Source organism: Trachypithecus francoisi, unplaced genomic scaffold (assembly GCF_009764315.1).
Source record: "Trachypithecus francoisi isolate TF-2019V2 unplaced genomic scaffold, Tfra_2.0 Lachesis_group7, whole genome shotgun sequence".
Classification (NCBI taxonomy): Eukaryota; Metazoa; Chordata; class Mammalia; order Primates; family Cercopithecidae; genus Trachypithecus; species Trachypithecus francoisi.
The window spans coordinates 85334029-85350270 of record NW_022681472.1 but is presented as its reverse complement, the minus strand read 5'-3'; the positions used below and the strand labels follow the sequence as shown (position 1 = coordinate 85350270).

The window sequence follows — 16242 nt, the reverse complement described above, 5'->3', positions numbered from 1 at the left end:
TGACCTCGGCTCATTGCAACCTCTGCCTCTCGGGTTCAAGCGATTCTCATGTCTCAGCCTCCTGAGTAGCTGGGATTACAGGTGCCCACTGCCATGCCTGGCTAATTTTTATATTTTTGGTAGAGACAGGGTTTCACCATATTGGCCACGCTGATCATTATTGTCATAATTTTTTACCAGAAATATTTAAGAAAAAGTAAAATCTTAAGTTCCTTAATAGCAGTAGTATCCAAACTTTTGTATCTCATTTGTAAAGCCTTTTGAGCCTGCATTTCATCTTCATCTATATACATATACATACATATATATTTTCTGTTCTGATGCCATATAATTATACAAAATAAAAACGGCAAACGGAAGTTAACAGTATTTTTCTTCCCACACCACAGTGGACCGACTTGTGTGCTGTCTTCTAGGAGATCACTAATCTAAAGAGCTTGTTCAATGGAAGGTTTTGTATCTACATCTCCCTTTTCTTCTCCTTCTATAGTAGTACCACCATTCACATAAAATTTGTTCTTGCTAACTATGTATCTGTTGGGAACTTTGGGGAAAAAAATCAAAGTATATGCATCTGCAGATTCTAGCTAACATTTATTGAGGGTTTGCTCTCTTCCAAGTACCATTCTAAGGCACTTTATATGGATTTCTTCACTTAATCCTTATAACTCTGTGAGATTAATTACTATAAATTTCCCTGTTTTACAGAGAGGGGAAACTGAGGCACAGCCGAGTTAAGTTTCTGGCCCAGGTCGTGTAAGTAGTGGAGCTAAGATTTGACCACAGCCAGTTTGGCTCTAGATTTTGTGCTCCAAACCATGTTATTTAAATTCCAGCATCTAGTCGGTAGCTATGTGATTCTCCGTCTCAGACAAAAATTGTGTAACTAGGCCTGAATGACTGTGAGCCATCCATAGCATATTTTTAATCATTTAGGTCAAGACCCAGACAAATAGGTTTATTAGGACATTATAAGATCTTAGAACTGGTGGGAAGCTAAAAGGCTCAATGATTTCCAGTCCGTTCCAATCTGTTGTCTTTTGAAGTAGGAGCCTGTAAGTTCTTACTGTCCTGAAAAGATGTGACTCAGGAAATTTCTTTCCAGTCTAGGTTTTAATTCTTTTAAGGAACTCTCACTGTGTTATAACATGGAAAAGATGTTTTCATGAGTGTTTTTTTGGTCTTTAAATACCTTGTTGTACCTATGATTGTTATTTTCCCAAGAATAGAACTGAAATTGCGTCAAGATGAAAAAGCCATGGTGCTTGTGGGTGGGTGTGCTAACTCCAGACTTTAGAACTACAACAGAAATTAGAGGTTCCCAAGGTAATTGCTGTGATTACAGTTTTCTTTTGGGCCCCAGACAGGAGCTCTTGAAACACAATATTCTACTAATTTTTTAAATGTACAGTTTGCAAGGCAACATGGAGATTACTGAGAGTATGTACCATTTCTCCCTTGTTTTCTATGAAAGTTAACATATTGTTGGGTCCTTTGAAATTGCTCAGGAAGAAGCAGACATTGCATGTATTATAAGATATTGTTAAGAGGATTAAAAATATTTTAAGTACTGAATCAGTCTTTTAGTATTGCATAAGGAAATTATTTTAAAAGAAAAAAATTTTCCTAATTACAACATAGTACAGCTGTTAAACATCTGTAGGTACCTCTCTGCACTTTACAGTTCTAGATAATTTATATTATTATAATACATGTAACTTTATGTTCTAAATTATGATATAATATCTGCATATATGTATTAGACAATAGATACACCTTTGTCCATTTTCATTTGTTCCATACATAATTTTTAGTAACCATAGAGTCCTTCCTATTTCTATTTTATTTTAGTTTACCATTTTACTGTTGTTGGATTTAGGTTACTTCTAACTTTCTATAAAACACTGCTAATGATGATTTAGAGCATTTGATAATATACATCCTTTGTTTATTATTGAGGAAATCGCAGCAGTTGTTTTGAAAGGAATTACCAGGACTGGATTTACTGTGTCAAATGTAAGGATGGTTTTGTGACTTGAAATGTAATTTGTCTTCAGTAGGGTTTGTGGCCATTTCTCCAAAGCCTCTCCATTCACCAGATTTCTTTTCGTTTCTATTTCTTACAGCTTTAGAAAGATAAAAAATGCATTTTATTATTGTTGCATGTGGAATTTTAAAACGATCAGTGTGATTGAAATTACTTGCATATGTTTGCTGTTTTCAATTTCTTGTGTTAATGTTTTTTGTCCTTCTGTTCTTCTGGGTCTCTATAGCAGCAACATAAGAATTCTACATCCTAAGGATATATTAGAGATGTCAACTTTTGATATCTCTAATGCATGATTTTTGTGTTTTCCCCTCTTAGTTCTTTTGTCTTGGTTTTGTTTGTTCTATAAAAATTGATAACAATTATTTATCTTTTTCCCTGATAGTACCTGTTGTTGACATTAGAAAATTGTCAGACCTCTTTAGCTGATGTACATAGTATATTTTTTTGAGGGCTTTGTTCAGTTTTTAAAAATTATTTATTTGTTTGTTTATTTATTTATTTATTTAGAGCCAGAGTATCACTCTGTCGCCCAGGCTGGAGAGCAGTGGCTCTACCTCATCTCACTGCAACCTCCTCCCCCTGGGTTCAAGCACTTCTCCTGCATCAGCCTCCTGACTAGCTGGGATTACAGGTGCCGGCCACCGTATTGGGCTAATTTTTCTATTTTTAGTAGAGGTGCGGTTTCACTATGTTGGCCAGGCTGGTCTTGAACTCCTGAGCTCAAGTGATCTACCTGCCTCGGCCTCCCAAAGAGCTGGGATTACAGGCGTGAGACATCACACCTGGCCAATTTTTTAAAATTTAGTGTTCTATATTGGTGTTCCAAAAAACATTGTTCTGCAGGTGTGCAAAAATAAAAACTAGGTATTCTGATTGTAACTAGTTACTTAATTATTTATTTTATCTTGGTTAGGAATTGTTGGAGTATAGAGTTAAACATGTTTCTTTAAAACATTCCAGTCTTTGATAGCCTGACATGCATTCAGTATCTCCGGGAAAAAGATACCGCTAGAATGTAGTGTTTTCCAAATTTACTATTAATTGTTTTCTCCAGAATACTTTCCAGCATCTCTCAGAAACAGTTTTCTACAAATCACAGGATAAGAACTGCTGGTTTAATTCATTTGGATTTTTTTTTTAACTCCATCAATTTTTTTATGAGAAGCAATTCTTCATTTTTAGTAATCATCTTTATGCAAATGTATAGCCCGGGCTTCTTGGTCTCCTCTGCCAAATTAGGTCTCTCTCTCCTTATTAAAAAATAAAACAAAACAAACCGACAATGACCAGGTCTGTGATTGGCGGCTCTCAGGTTTGTTTTGATGAATAAACAATTGGGTCTAAATTCATAACTGAAGTGGAGAAGTCACCAATGACTTACTGCTTGTATTCCCTTCAAACTCCTCTTCTCAGAAGCTAGGAACGTGAAACAGCTGTAGTAAGCTTAGCATGTGCTATACTTGGACATGATAAAAAGTAGAATAAAACATGTTTTTTTAATTGGAGAAGCAGTCAGACATGGCAGAAAGCACAGACTTTGGAGTTAAACTTTCCAGGGTTAAAATCCTGATTTTTCCATTTACTAGTTTGTGGCCCTGGATCCCTCCTTTCTAACTCAGTTTCTTCATCTCCAAAAAGGCATTATTAATGCATGTCTTCTTAGATTGATGAAGTCTTTGAATATTAAATTCAAGGTCAGCTTTTCAGAATATTTCTTGGAGGTCAGAAGAGGATGCAAAATAGGGACATAGAAATGGCTGGAATTAGAATCTGAGCCTGACACTATGGCCTATCTTTTTAATTGCATGGAAATCTTGAATATCAGATGCTTTCCCAGATATATATCCGTGTTGATGCTATTTGTGTTACTTTTTTTTTTTTTTAATTAAAATTGCTTTCATTTAAAAGGAAATCTAGCATGCTAAGAGAGTTAGAAGAATAATGTTCCTAGGGTTTGAAAATACTTGATTTTCAGAAATCAGAGCCAGGAGAGACTGCAGATTGGTGTAGTCTTGCACATTTGCAGGTCAGGAAGCTGAGAACCAGAGACATCTGAGGGGCAGTCAAATTTAGATGGTAGGTTCCAGTTTCTGTGCACTGGACACATCTAGGTCTTCTCCTACACCCTGGGGTGCAGGTCCAGCAAGATGGCTCTACAACTGAGAGGAAATAATATATAAATAAACACATACATATGTGTGTCTGGTATCTTAAAAGATTAATAACTGTTCTTTGCCAAGATAAAAATGTGAGGAAAACGTCATTATAACCTGGCAGGTGCTCTCATAGCACTGGTGAATGAAGAGAGATTATTTCTTAATTGGGGACAGGGGGCAGTGAAACTTTCTTATTGGGTGATAAAACCCAATCTTAAAGGTTGAACAAGAGTTTGTAAAATTGTTAAGAAGATGATGGAGAAAAAGGTGAAAAGCAGAAGTATTGTTCAGAAAAGAGAAAATTTTAGCTACTGCAATTAGCATCTCCAGAGTCATAAAGGCCAGAAAGGAGCCTGGCATGTTTGGACATCATGAACTTGGAGAGCCGGGAATATAAAGTGGATAGTCACAATGACAAGGGTGGGCTGGCTGCAAAAGGGAGTTTGTGGAAGTGAGGTGAGGCAGAGAAGGGCTTTATGAGCCATGGTTGGGGGTTCCACTTGATTCTGTTTTAAAGTCAGAGAGTGGTATGACTAGACATACTTAGAAACACTCAGCAACGGTGCAGAAGATGGATGGATAGAGGATGAACTGCTAGAGGCTGTGGAAGTATCTGGCTGGGGCATGATTAAGTCCTAAAGTAAGACAGGAGCCCTTGGAATGGGTTTCAGAAATGCTGCAGAGTATCCTGGCATAGAGGCACACACTTGTAGTCTCAACTGCTCTGGAAGCTGAGGCAGGAAGATCTCTTGAGCCTAGGGGTTTAAATCTAGCCTAGTAACATAATGAGACTCCTGTTTCTAAAATAGAAAACAACGGAAAAAGAAATGCTGCTGAGATTGAATTGGCAGAATTTTGCGGCCTCTTGGGAAGAGGGTTAAACAAAAGGAATGTGACTTTAGTGTCCAGGTGAACATCTTTGTGCCATCACTGTGATACTAAATAGACATGGAGGAGGGAGGAAGAGAAGATTTGAAGGAAGACTTGAGTTTGGGGTGTGGTCCCAGAGGAGGAAGTGGATTGAACCACAACAGAAATACTTCAGAGAAGTTCTGTGGTGTAATACCCAGCTTGTCTCCTCCCTTTCCAGTCTTGCCCCTTTACCTTCCATTTCCACCACAACAGCCAGAGTCATTTTTCTCAGGGTCAGAGCTAATTACGTCTTTGTTCTAAAACCCTAGAGGCTCCATGTTGACCAAACTACAGCCTCCAGACTACAATCCAGTGTCCTTACCGCGACCCTTTCCTCCCTGTGTGATGGGTCCCAGTGTATCTCTTCAAACCTCCTGTTGCCACTTGTTTCAGGCATCTGATCTCCCTAATGCTTCTTCACACCAAGGGCATCTTTTCTCACAATGTTGGCATGCACATGGTTGTTCTCTGTCTAGTTCACCTTGAAGAAGAGAACGTTCTTGTCTTCACCAGGTATCCCCACACCTAGAACAGACTTGACGCCTGGAGGTATAGGTCTTTGTAGATGGAGGAGCCGTATATGCCTGTTCATTCCCCCCGCCACATTCCTCAGCACAGACGAAATGCTTGAGTGACCTCTCAATGAGTCAGAGTTAGGATTAGAAATACCAGAAAGATAAACTATTCCTCTTTGATAAGTAAGCTCCTATTTTCTTTCCCCATCCCACAGATAGGCCCACTAATTATTTTCAAGGATTTTTCTACCAGTCAGTCACTCTCAGTGGTGTTTTTCAGTAAGTCACCAGTATTTTAAAGGGCACCTGGAAACTCTCACAAGCCTTTGCATCTCCACGTGGTGTTGTAGTTGGTTATTTATATTAAGCCTATTTTCTGTGTGCAGGTACACATGTCAGCAATCAGTTTTAGTGAAAATGATGCCCATTGTCAAGACTCTAGTTCTCAATTTGTGAAGTCCACAAAGGCTGTAGTTCCCAAAGTGTGTCTGAAGCTAAATGGAAAGCCCCTCTGTGGTTTTAACTGACACTCACTATGCTGAGCAAAGTATTTAGCAGATAGACCTATGTGAAATGGCTGATGTGCAGCCCAGGTCTGACCTGCTTGGGTGGCACAACCCCGGTGACCTGCAAGTTGATTCCTTCCCCCCTTTGCTTTTTATCTCAACTACTCTTTAGCTGTTTTACATAGAGCCTCCTGGAATGGGAAGAAAAAGTCTTTGAAACTGATCGTTTAGTAGCCTGATTACTGAATCCTTGCTTTTTTTTAAGGGTCCTCCATCTTTTGAACCCCGCTGTGTCAGGTTGAAGGGTTGGAGAGCAACATAGTTATGAATATAGACCTTCGGATCAGGAAGATCTGCTTTGGAATCTTGGCTCTCTTATTAGCTGCATATCTTAGGGCCATTCTGATGTTCAATTTTCTTATCTGTAAAACATAAGTAATAGAAACCTTCTTATAAGTTACTGTGATGATTATATAAGATGATATAAAATTAATGGCAGTGTCACTTTGTCATTCTGTCATCAATATTGGGGAGAAAAGAGACAAAAGTGAGCTAAAATCAGACTCTGAGGACCATTGGGAAAAAGAGGAAAAGAAGCAAACACATGTCTGTGTCAGGTATTCTATGAGAAAGGCATTAACAGTACCTTTGATATCAGAGAGAGTAACTAACTTGACCAGGGTCGCACAGTCAGTGTGTGGTAGCCAAGCAAGAAGTGACACAGTTCTCTGTGGCCTCAAAGCTTGTGTTTGTAGCCATGGCTTTACACCTCTCAAGATGGTAGCTTGACGCGTGAGTAGGCTGTGTTTCTTCCAAGAGGCAAAGGTTGGACCTCTTAACAAATGGTAGTTGATTTCTAGAACATTAATGATCACTTAGAACTGTGGATACTGCTAATAACTTAGTGCCAGATGGTGTGGGATCATCAAGGATTCTACTGATTAGGTGCAGAGAATGAGCTTCCCAGAGAAAAGCAAGACTTAGCTTAGCCCTCAGAGGTGGATTGAGTTCTCTTTACAGAATGTATGGAATGGCTGTACTTGTTTTGGGTGACAGGTTTGATTTTAAGAGTTGTATTTGTTTTCACACTGGTATAAAGAACTACCTGATACTGGGTAATTTATAAAGAAAAGAAGTTTAATTGACTCACAGTTCCGCATGGCTGGGGAAGCCTCAGGAAACTTACCGTCTTGGCAGAAGGCAAAGAGGAAGCAAGCACCTTCTTCACAAGGCCGCAGGAGAGAGAGTGGAAGAGCCGTACTTTTTAATCATCAGATCTTGTGAGAACTCACTCACTATTATGAGAACAGAATGGGGGGAACCACCCCTATGATCCAGTCACCTCCCGCCAGGCCCCTTCCCTGACATGTGGGGATTACAGTTCGACATGAGAGTTGAGTAGGGACACAGAGCCAAACCCTATCAAAGGTTTTGAAGGGGATCTATTTTCCTTTCTCTATACACATTGCTGAATTCTGCCATTGGTACAAAAGGCAGAGTGGTTTAATGAAAGGTTGTTGATATGATAGGAGGCCCATACCTTCCTCTAACTCACCTAGTCTCTCTTGGTGTCTGCTTTTCCCGTGGTGGGGTGCAGGGGAGGGAGGTAGGCAGGCCCTTCACCGCAAGTGGCTTCCTTTTGCCCATGTTATATGTAGGACTTTGTAAGACTTCTGTACAACTCGTGGTGATTGATTGAGAGAAGTGTGCTTCATCCAGGTCCTAAGCCTTCATAAATGATTATAAAATGATTTCATCATTGATACTTGATGTGACTGACTTTTGAAAGGCAAGATGAGGCTTGGGAACCATTGTAACTTCCAAGAGTCCTGGGGCGATTAGAAAGTGAGTATTTTTACATGTGCTACCCAAACAAAAAATATGTGTTGCAATATTTACCTTAGTTAAGATGGTGCTTCCTTTGAGTGATTGGAATAAACACTAAGGCTTTAAAACAAACAGTACATGAGAAATAGCAGCATTATTGAGTTCCAGTTTTCTTCTCTACAGCTTTAATTCTTGATACTTTTAATATAGAGTCAGATTTATTTGACTGATACTTATTGAGCCCTACTCTGGGCCTAACATAGGCCCTGCCTCAAAACGTATACACACCTAACAGATAATTTATGCCTACGTAGGAAAGCAGACTTTTGCGAGCTAGTTTTATGCAATACCTTTTCTTTGGCTCGGGAAGTTGATAGCTTGGTGGTATTTTCTTGCATGGACTAAATTCTTAGAATTGTTTAGGAGATACTGGCCGAAGGTGGTATGTTAAATTTTTGCCAAGGATCTGAACTGTGAAGTAACCCTTCAAAGTTTAGGATCTACAGATCTTTGCTGTTCTTGGGTCAAATTCCATCTGAGAACCATGCAACCATTAAGCTTGTAGGCACTGTAGCGGACATTAAATGTTTCTGATAGAAATCTTTATAAACACAGGAGAATCTTAAGGATACTTGTTATAGTCTAAAACAGCACAGATAAACATCTTAAAACCTTTATTTGCAGATCACATATCAACTTTCAATTTTGGGGCTGTGTTATGCAAATCAAATTTTATTTTAGGTCGGTCATTTCCCCTTCATGGCAGCCTCATTCAACTCATATTAATCTTGAAACTAACAAATGATAACATCTTTACCTCTTCGTTTCATATAAGCTGCTGCCGCCAGGTCCCTCTTCCTCTGTTGGCAAGTATTCTGCACTGCTGCTTCCTGGTTGAACCCCACTAACTGTGGGTGTTGTATAGTTGTTACGCAGGATGATTCTTAGCACTCCACACCTCAACTCCTCAAACTGCTGTAGTTGGGGCTGTACTTTGAGTTCCTGTTTCTGTTCTGCTTCTTTCTGCCTCAACTTGTCTTTTCTGTCTGCACCCTTACTCCCATTCCTTTCTGGCTTGTTCCAAGAGGAGTGTCAGGTAGAATGCCATGAGCGGCGTCTCCTCCAGGATTGTAGGAGTTGAAGATGGAGATGACCTAGGGTAGCACCTGGCCTACAGGGGACACTCTTAGTTAGCTTCCTTATTCTCTTCTTAATTCCTTTCCAACCTTCTTTTTGTTATCCCTGAAACCCCATGAGACTTATTTTGCTCTTCCAAAGGTGTGCCATACAGACAAGCTATGTTTCACTCACTTCTGTATCTTTATAGCCTAACCCCTAGCCATTGCTTAGTAAATGTTTGCTGGGTGGATGAGTGCATAGAAAGATAATCCTAGTGAGGGGAAATGATGAGAGGTATTTTCAGACTAGTTGGGTTTTGATTTCATTTGTGGCCAGTCCACTTACCCTTTCAGATGAGGAGATAGAGCTGCTTTGGCAGGGTTTATTGTACCCACATGGTCATTTTGGATTCTTCCACAGTCTCCGGAATGGGCATTCTTGTTTTTAATTTCAAATAGTCAGGAGATTCTGGGACCATCTGTTCACTAGTATAGGAAAGGGCAAGGCCACAAGGAGTTCATATCCACCTAGTACTCAGGCCAGTTTAACTGAAACCACCAACAGGTCCTCAAATGTCAGACACAGACATAAGGAAGATATTCATTCTTTCACCTTCCATTTGTTTGCTTGTTCATTCAGTCAGCTTCCACTGAGTGCTCTAGTAAGTCTGATACCATGCTACCTGTTGGGGCCTTTTAGTCTGGATCTGAAGGTTACAACAGGGTGATCTCTACACCCTTGATTTGGCCCTCCCGCCAGATCAGTGACTAACACAAGTCTTTAAAATGAATTTAATAGATCAACACCTGTGAGAAGAAGGGGATTTTTAAAAAAATTAATAGATATTTACTGCACATCTCTTATTGTTTTCAATGCTGGTGACACTGCCGTGAACAGCATAGTACCACCTCTTTGAGAGATTACATTCTGTTGGGACAGATCGTAATCGCAGGAGCATAACAATAAGATCATTTCAGAGAGTGTTAGTTCTTCCTAGGTAGTAAGAGAGGGTAATGAATGGAGAGTGACTGGGAGTTGGGCCATCAGAATGTCCTTGTGAGGTGACATTTGAGCTGAAAGCCAGAAAAAAAGAGAGAAGGTACAAGCCAGGCCTATTTAGATTTAGGCGAAGAGAGATTTAAGAAAAAGATTTCAGGAGAGAGGTCGGCAATTCTAAAAGCTTTAAGGCAGGACTAGCGCATTGGGGTTTGAAAGACTGTAGGTGTGGCTGGAACATAATGAGTAGTGGAGGGTGTGGGAACAGAGGGGAGAGGGCAAAAGGCTGGGTCACATAGGGCCTTACAGGCAGTAGCGAGGACTTTGTTTTATTAGAAGAACAGTGAATTCATTCATCTTTCCTTTCTTCCTCCAAAGAGAGAGAGAGAGAAATTCGTTTCATTCATGTCAGTGAATCTTTACAAAGCATCTTCTATGTGAAGAAATAAACATGAATATTATCCTGATATTATTCTTACAGAGTTTTTAGTTGCTGGAGTACGGGGAGAGACACAGGTACTTAAACACCTAAAAAATAAGGTACAGAGTGGAATGATATGAGCAGTATGGATAAAGCAAGCCCCAGGCTAGCAATAATAAATGTTTTATGAACAACTTACTTTATCAATCCTATCAGAAGCCTTACCAGGCTTCCCGTTTCTTCTAGCAAAGGGTTTTGCTGCTGCTGCTTTGCTGTTGCAAGAAGTGAGGAGGCCTGCAGCTGGTTAAGGAGAGGTAGATGCACAATTTGGTTTTCACACTTAGGCTGGTGCCTGTTGAAGCGTCTAGCACACTGAGTGGATGAATAAATGCCTAAATGATGTAAAAACCCAAGTTTGATGATCATGAGAAAAAATCTCAGAGAAATTGGTTCCAGGACCCCCCCAGATACCAAAATCTGTGCAGGAAGGCCAACAGCACACATTTGCATGGTTTGCCTGTATCTCTCCCCTTTTTGAGGAGGAGACAGTGACAATTCTTCATTGTCATTCTTTCTTCTGGCACCTTTATCCACAGCTCTACTCATGATCACGTTGAACAATGTGAATGAATGCATAGAAAGAGCTTATGCCTTCACATTATGATTATTCATGTATATGTTCTAGCATATGGAGACTTAAAATGGATAAATAATTTACTGATTTGGCTGTGAGGCTGCATGAGAACTTATGTCACTTTTTCATCCTCTTATGCAAGTGTTAATTAGACATCCCTAAACACATTGCTCTGCAATCTTCACTCCTCCCATGAAGGTAGCGTGATTGCCTAACAAACTCAAGGCTGAAGTAATCAGTCTAAACCAAAATTAGGCCAAAGCAGCATTCCCTTGCTTCCCCTATTAAAGGAATAACACATATAAGAACATTTACCTTGTGGCGATTATGGGATAAATGCATCCATTAAAAAGCATTTTTTAAATGACCTCTCTGAATATACTATAAAGCAGTACAATGGAAGCCCTTTTTTTCAAGTAAGGTAAAAAAAAATTTTTTTTTTTAAGGAAATCACTTTGGTATAGGAGTATTTGTTTCAGAGATGTTTTGCTGTCGCTGCTCCAAGTGTTTCACTGGCAACTGCCTTCTGAGGTGACCGTAATGATAGCTAGTCTTTTTTGAGCACCTGCTCCCTTCAAGGCTTTGTGCTAGCCACTTTTAGGCACATTAACGTATTGAATGCTCACAGCACTCCTAGATGGTAGGTATAATTCTCTGCTACCTTGGCATATCTCTAGGAAATTCTATGCTAGTATTTTATTGTTATATACTATTTCCTGCCTCTGTAAACATATTCATAAAATTTAGCTCCAAAGAATTGTGGTTATTATCTAAAATCAAATCTACCCAAATTAAGAGCAGTTTTCCCACTTGAGTGTATAGAAAGTACCATAGATTTAGAAAGTAATTCTAAAATACTTAGAATTTTAGAAAATCTTAATGAATAGTGGCAACAGTATTGCCATTTCTCAGTTAACGTAAATATATTTCAGTAAAATATTTTTAAAGAAAATTTACAGAATAACTATTTGAAGGCAATGTCCTCTTAAGACATTATTCTCATCACTGTATAGTCATATCTCTTCTACATATATGGCTATACATATTAGATATGTATACCTTTAAACTTTGCTCGAAACCATTAGGGGAAGAATTACAGAGGACCATGTTTTCTGAATTTAAAACTATTTTATCAACCATTTTCAAAGCAAGTCTTATGCTGCCTACTTTTCTGTTTTGTGGAGATGATTATACTGATGAGTTTGTGTATTCAGTCATTTGTCGCTTCATTTCATAAGCATTTTTGAGCATCTACTGTGTGCTAGACACTGGGAATAGGAACTCAGCCATGAACAGGTTATACAAAGCCCCTGCTTTCATAGAACTTCCATTCTTCTAGAGAAATAGCATAAAAGCAAACAAATCATGAACAGGATCATTTCAGAGTGTGGTAACACTATGGAAAAACTGGCATGATGTGCATTCGAGAGTAACCTTTGGGTGGGCCGAGGGTGTACGCTGCTGTAGGGTATCCTTAGAAGACTTTTGTGGAGAAAGGACTTTTAATCTGAGGCCTGTGTAAGAAGAAAGAGCCAGTCATCCAAAGAGCTTGGGGGAAGAGTTTTAGGCAGAGCAATCAACTAGTTCAAATGCCCTGAGCAGGCATGGTCAGATTCATACATGTCTCTGAGAATATCTGCTCTTACACTCTGCTGTGACTGAGGGATACCACTCGGCCTAGAGGAGTATGCTACCCTTCCTGTCCTCAAAGTCTCAAAGGACTTTTCCATCCTTATGGTCTGGTTTCTGTAATTTTTCTACATCCTTTTGGCTGTCAGCTCTCATGTAGTGCCTCCATCAGTATGGCTTCCCAGAGGCCTCTCTCTGATTTGCAGCAGCCTGCATCTTCTCTGTGCCTAGATTCAAATGACAAAACTTGTTAGGACTGTGTGTGAAATAAAAGTAGAAAGTCTTCGTGTCAGGGTTGGAAGTGCTCTCCTAGATTACCATCCCTAGAGAATGTAATGATGTCGTATGGCACAACTTTACATTCTCCTTTATTCATTTATTTGTTAATTCATTCTTTCCCGCTCACCCCACCCTTTTGTGTTGTTCAACTGCAGATACATACTTAAAAATGCCCGCACATGTTTTATCCTACTTTTAATGATTTGGGAAAGATAATCTTATAGTCTATATTATCTACCATTTTTCTCTTAGCCCTTATTTAATTTTACATATATGACATTTCAAAGGATATCACTGCAGTTGTTGTTTGGCATTTATGGGAATAAAACTTTGCAGCACACTTAGACATGTGTTATTTCTAGGGGGACCCTTGTTTGATTGAAGGACAGTATCCGCTGGCTCTCTAAAACAGGAGGCTCTTAAAAGTGCATTATATTTAGCTTATTTTTACCAGTGGCCAAACACTCGAGCTTAAAAGAAAAAGAAGTGTCACCTAGAGTTAACTGACTGTAGCTGTCAAATGGGGATGCTTTCAATAAACTTCAAAAGTGAGTAGGTGAACTTTACACCCTACCAGTTCATAAGCAAGTTGGTAAACATTCAACAGAAATTCTGAGACTGTACCCGCTCCCCCTCCAGCAAAAGGAAATAGGTAGATGGTCTCAAAAAATGTTACGGCTAAAATCTTTCACATTCATTTGCTCATTTGGAGTTAACTGTAAAGTCCACTTCGTAATTTCTGTTAGACTACAGTCACCTTTTTTAGTCATTATTCCCACAAAGATAACCGATAGGTTATTTTCCTCCAGAAGCAGATCTTTGTTTCTTTCTTGAAAGTAATTAAGAAATGTTAAGATTCAGGGGAAACTTGGACTTGCCTTCCACAACAGATTAGATGGCATGGTTGAAAAAGCATAGGCTGGCTCTTCTCTTACTTGGTATGTGACGCTTGGCAAGCTAACTAATTTCTCTAAGGCCCAAGGTTTTTTATCAGGGAAAAAGGACAATCATAAGTATAGAAAAAAATTAATGACTATTTTTAGCATTTTTTTAAAATGACATCACAGAAACAGTTCATCTAAGAATAAACCCATTTTTTAAGTAAATTTACTTTTAAGTAAATGCTTATTTGCATCATTTTCAATCTAAATGTCTTGTATTTTTTTAAAACTCAGGTTTATCTCAAAACTGGTATGTAGTTGCCACCTTTCCCATATGATGAGACTGTTTGTAGTCTCAGCTTATCGCAGATGTCATTAGAATGCAGAATTAGGTAGTGGTTAGAAGATAAAGCTCTGTGTTGTCAGAGACCTGGGTTCAAATTCCAGCTCAGCTACCCTGGACAAGTTAAGCTTTCTAAGCCAAGCCTCTGTTTCCTCATTCATAAAATGCATATAATAATAATATTTATTTCATAGGACTTTTGTGAGAATTAACTGAGATAATCTATGTAAACCTCTTAGCATGCTTTCTGGTTTATACCAAGTGTGTGTTAAATACTAGTTGTCTTCCCTCTTTCCTCTACAGTGCAAATCTTAAATCTTTTCAGTAATACGAAATTTATCTCTTCCTTGAAATGTCTTGTAAAACATTTCCTTAAACATGACGTGCAGCATGACAGGTATGTGAGATGACTTGAGATCCTAAGCCAAGGAGCATTTTGTATAGGTAGAGGTACATTGTAGTTTTCAGGGTGTCTTCTATCAATGGTAAATGATCATGGTTTTTCATTTATTGTAGCTCTTTACAATAGTTATTTAAATTTCTTAAAAGAGATATAAGTGTATTTAAAGGGAGATATTGAACAGAAGTACAGGTGGGCAGTGGATGTGACGAGATACAGAGTTAGAATGTAGTGATGGGTATGATGGAAATAGTGTCAGACTTGCAGTCTGGAAACCCTGTTTTTTGTCTCAGCATCCCAGTAAAGAAAGCATACAGTTTGGGATTTGGTAGATATAAGTGTGGAATGTGATGTTAGCATTTTCTGCCTCTGTGACCTTGGGAAAGTTACTTGACCTTTCTCGCCTTCCCTCTCTATAAATATTTATTGAAGGTCTACTACATTTCCGTATCTGAAAAATGAAGATGATCTTTAACAGAATTTCTGTAAAGATGCAATGCAAAGGGATAAAATATTTGAAAGCATATATATCTTATATAATTGATATGTTTTATAAATATAATACGTTTTATACCTCATGTCTAGTAAGTGCTCAGTAAATGTTAGTTCTAGTGTTACTTAGGACCTGTGGTTGCAAGTGACAGAATTCCAAGCTCAACTGGCTTGGGACAGAAGGAATTTGTTGTCCCATGTACTCAGACTGCAGGAAGGTTAACAGTGACATATGCCTTGGGAACAGCTGGAAGCAAAAACTCAGATCCCAGAGGACTCTCTCTACCCTCTTTTCTCTGTTACTGTGTCTCTGTTAGTGTCATTCTGTCTGGCCACATTTTTCCTCACATCAAGAAACAGAACTCCTGGCAGTCCTAAGCTGATGTGACCAGAAAGGGACTGAGCTTGTTTCCAAGCCCAGAAATCCTAGGAATGTCATTGAGTCCAGTATGAGTCTGGTGCTCACCTGGCCAGACATTGGGGTGTGGAGAACAAGAGGTGAAGGAAAACAGTAGGAAAGACCGTTTTCCATAAGGGGAATTGCAGGTGCCTGCTACCATTGCTTTTATCCGTTTCAGCTTCTTCAGGGAAGTACTTAGCCTCTGTGGGCTTCAGTTTTCTGGTCTGAAGTTCCAAGGTTTGGATGATATAATGGATGTGAGTGTACGTTTAATGTTTTAAAATTTTATTTATGCAGTTTATTACTGTTATTGCTCATGCCCTGCAAATCTTGACATATCATCTGGGGGTTCCCAGGCTGACCACAGACCCTTGAAGTAGCAGAAAGGGGCCTAAAATTGTTTTAAGAAGTTAGTCCAGTGTGCCAAGTACATTGACTATTCCTCCTTTTAAACTTGTTTTTTGAGTGTCATACACGTACAGAAAGGAGTACATATCCTGAATGCACAATTTGCTGAATTTTAACAAACTAAACACAATTGTATATCCTGTACCTGGATTAAGAATCAACAACAGTAGACTCCTAGAAGCCCCCCGCTTGTACCACAAGTAGATTAATGTGTTGATTCATCATCTAAGAAATCATTTAAAAGCTTTACCAGCATCATGATGGCATTTTCCAA

General features: G+C 39.0%; 1 protein-coding gene across 3 annotated transcripts in view; it reads left to right on the top strand.

Annotated features, from left to right (window-relative positions):
- ASAP1 (ArfGAP with SH3 domain, ankyrin repeat and PH domain 1) overlaps positions 1-16242 on the top strand; it is a 407767-nt gene that overhangs the window by 195662 nt on the left and 195863 nt on the right. The window lies entirely within an intron of this gene.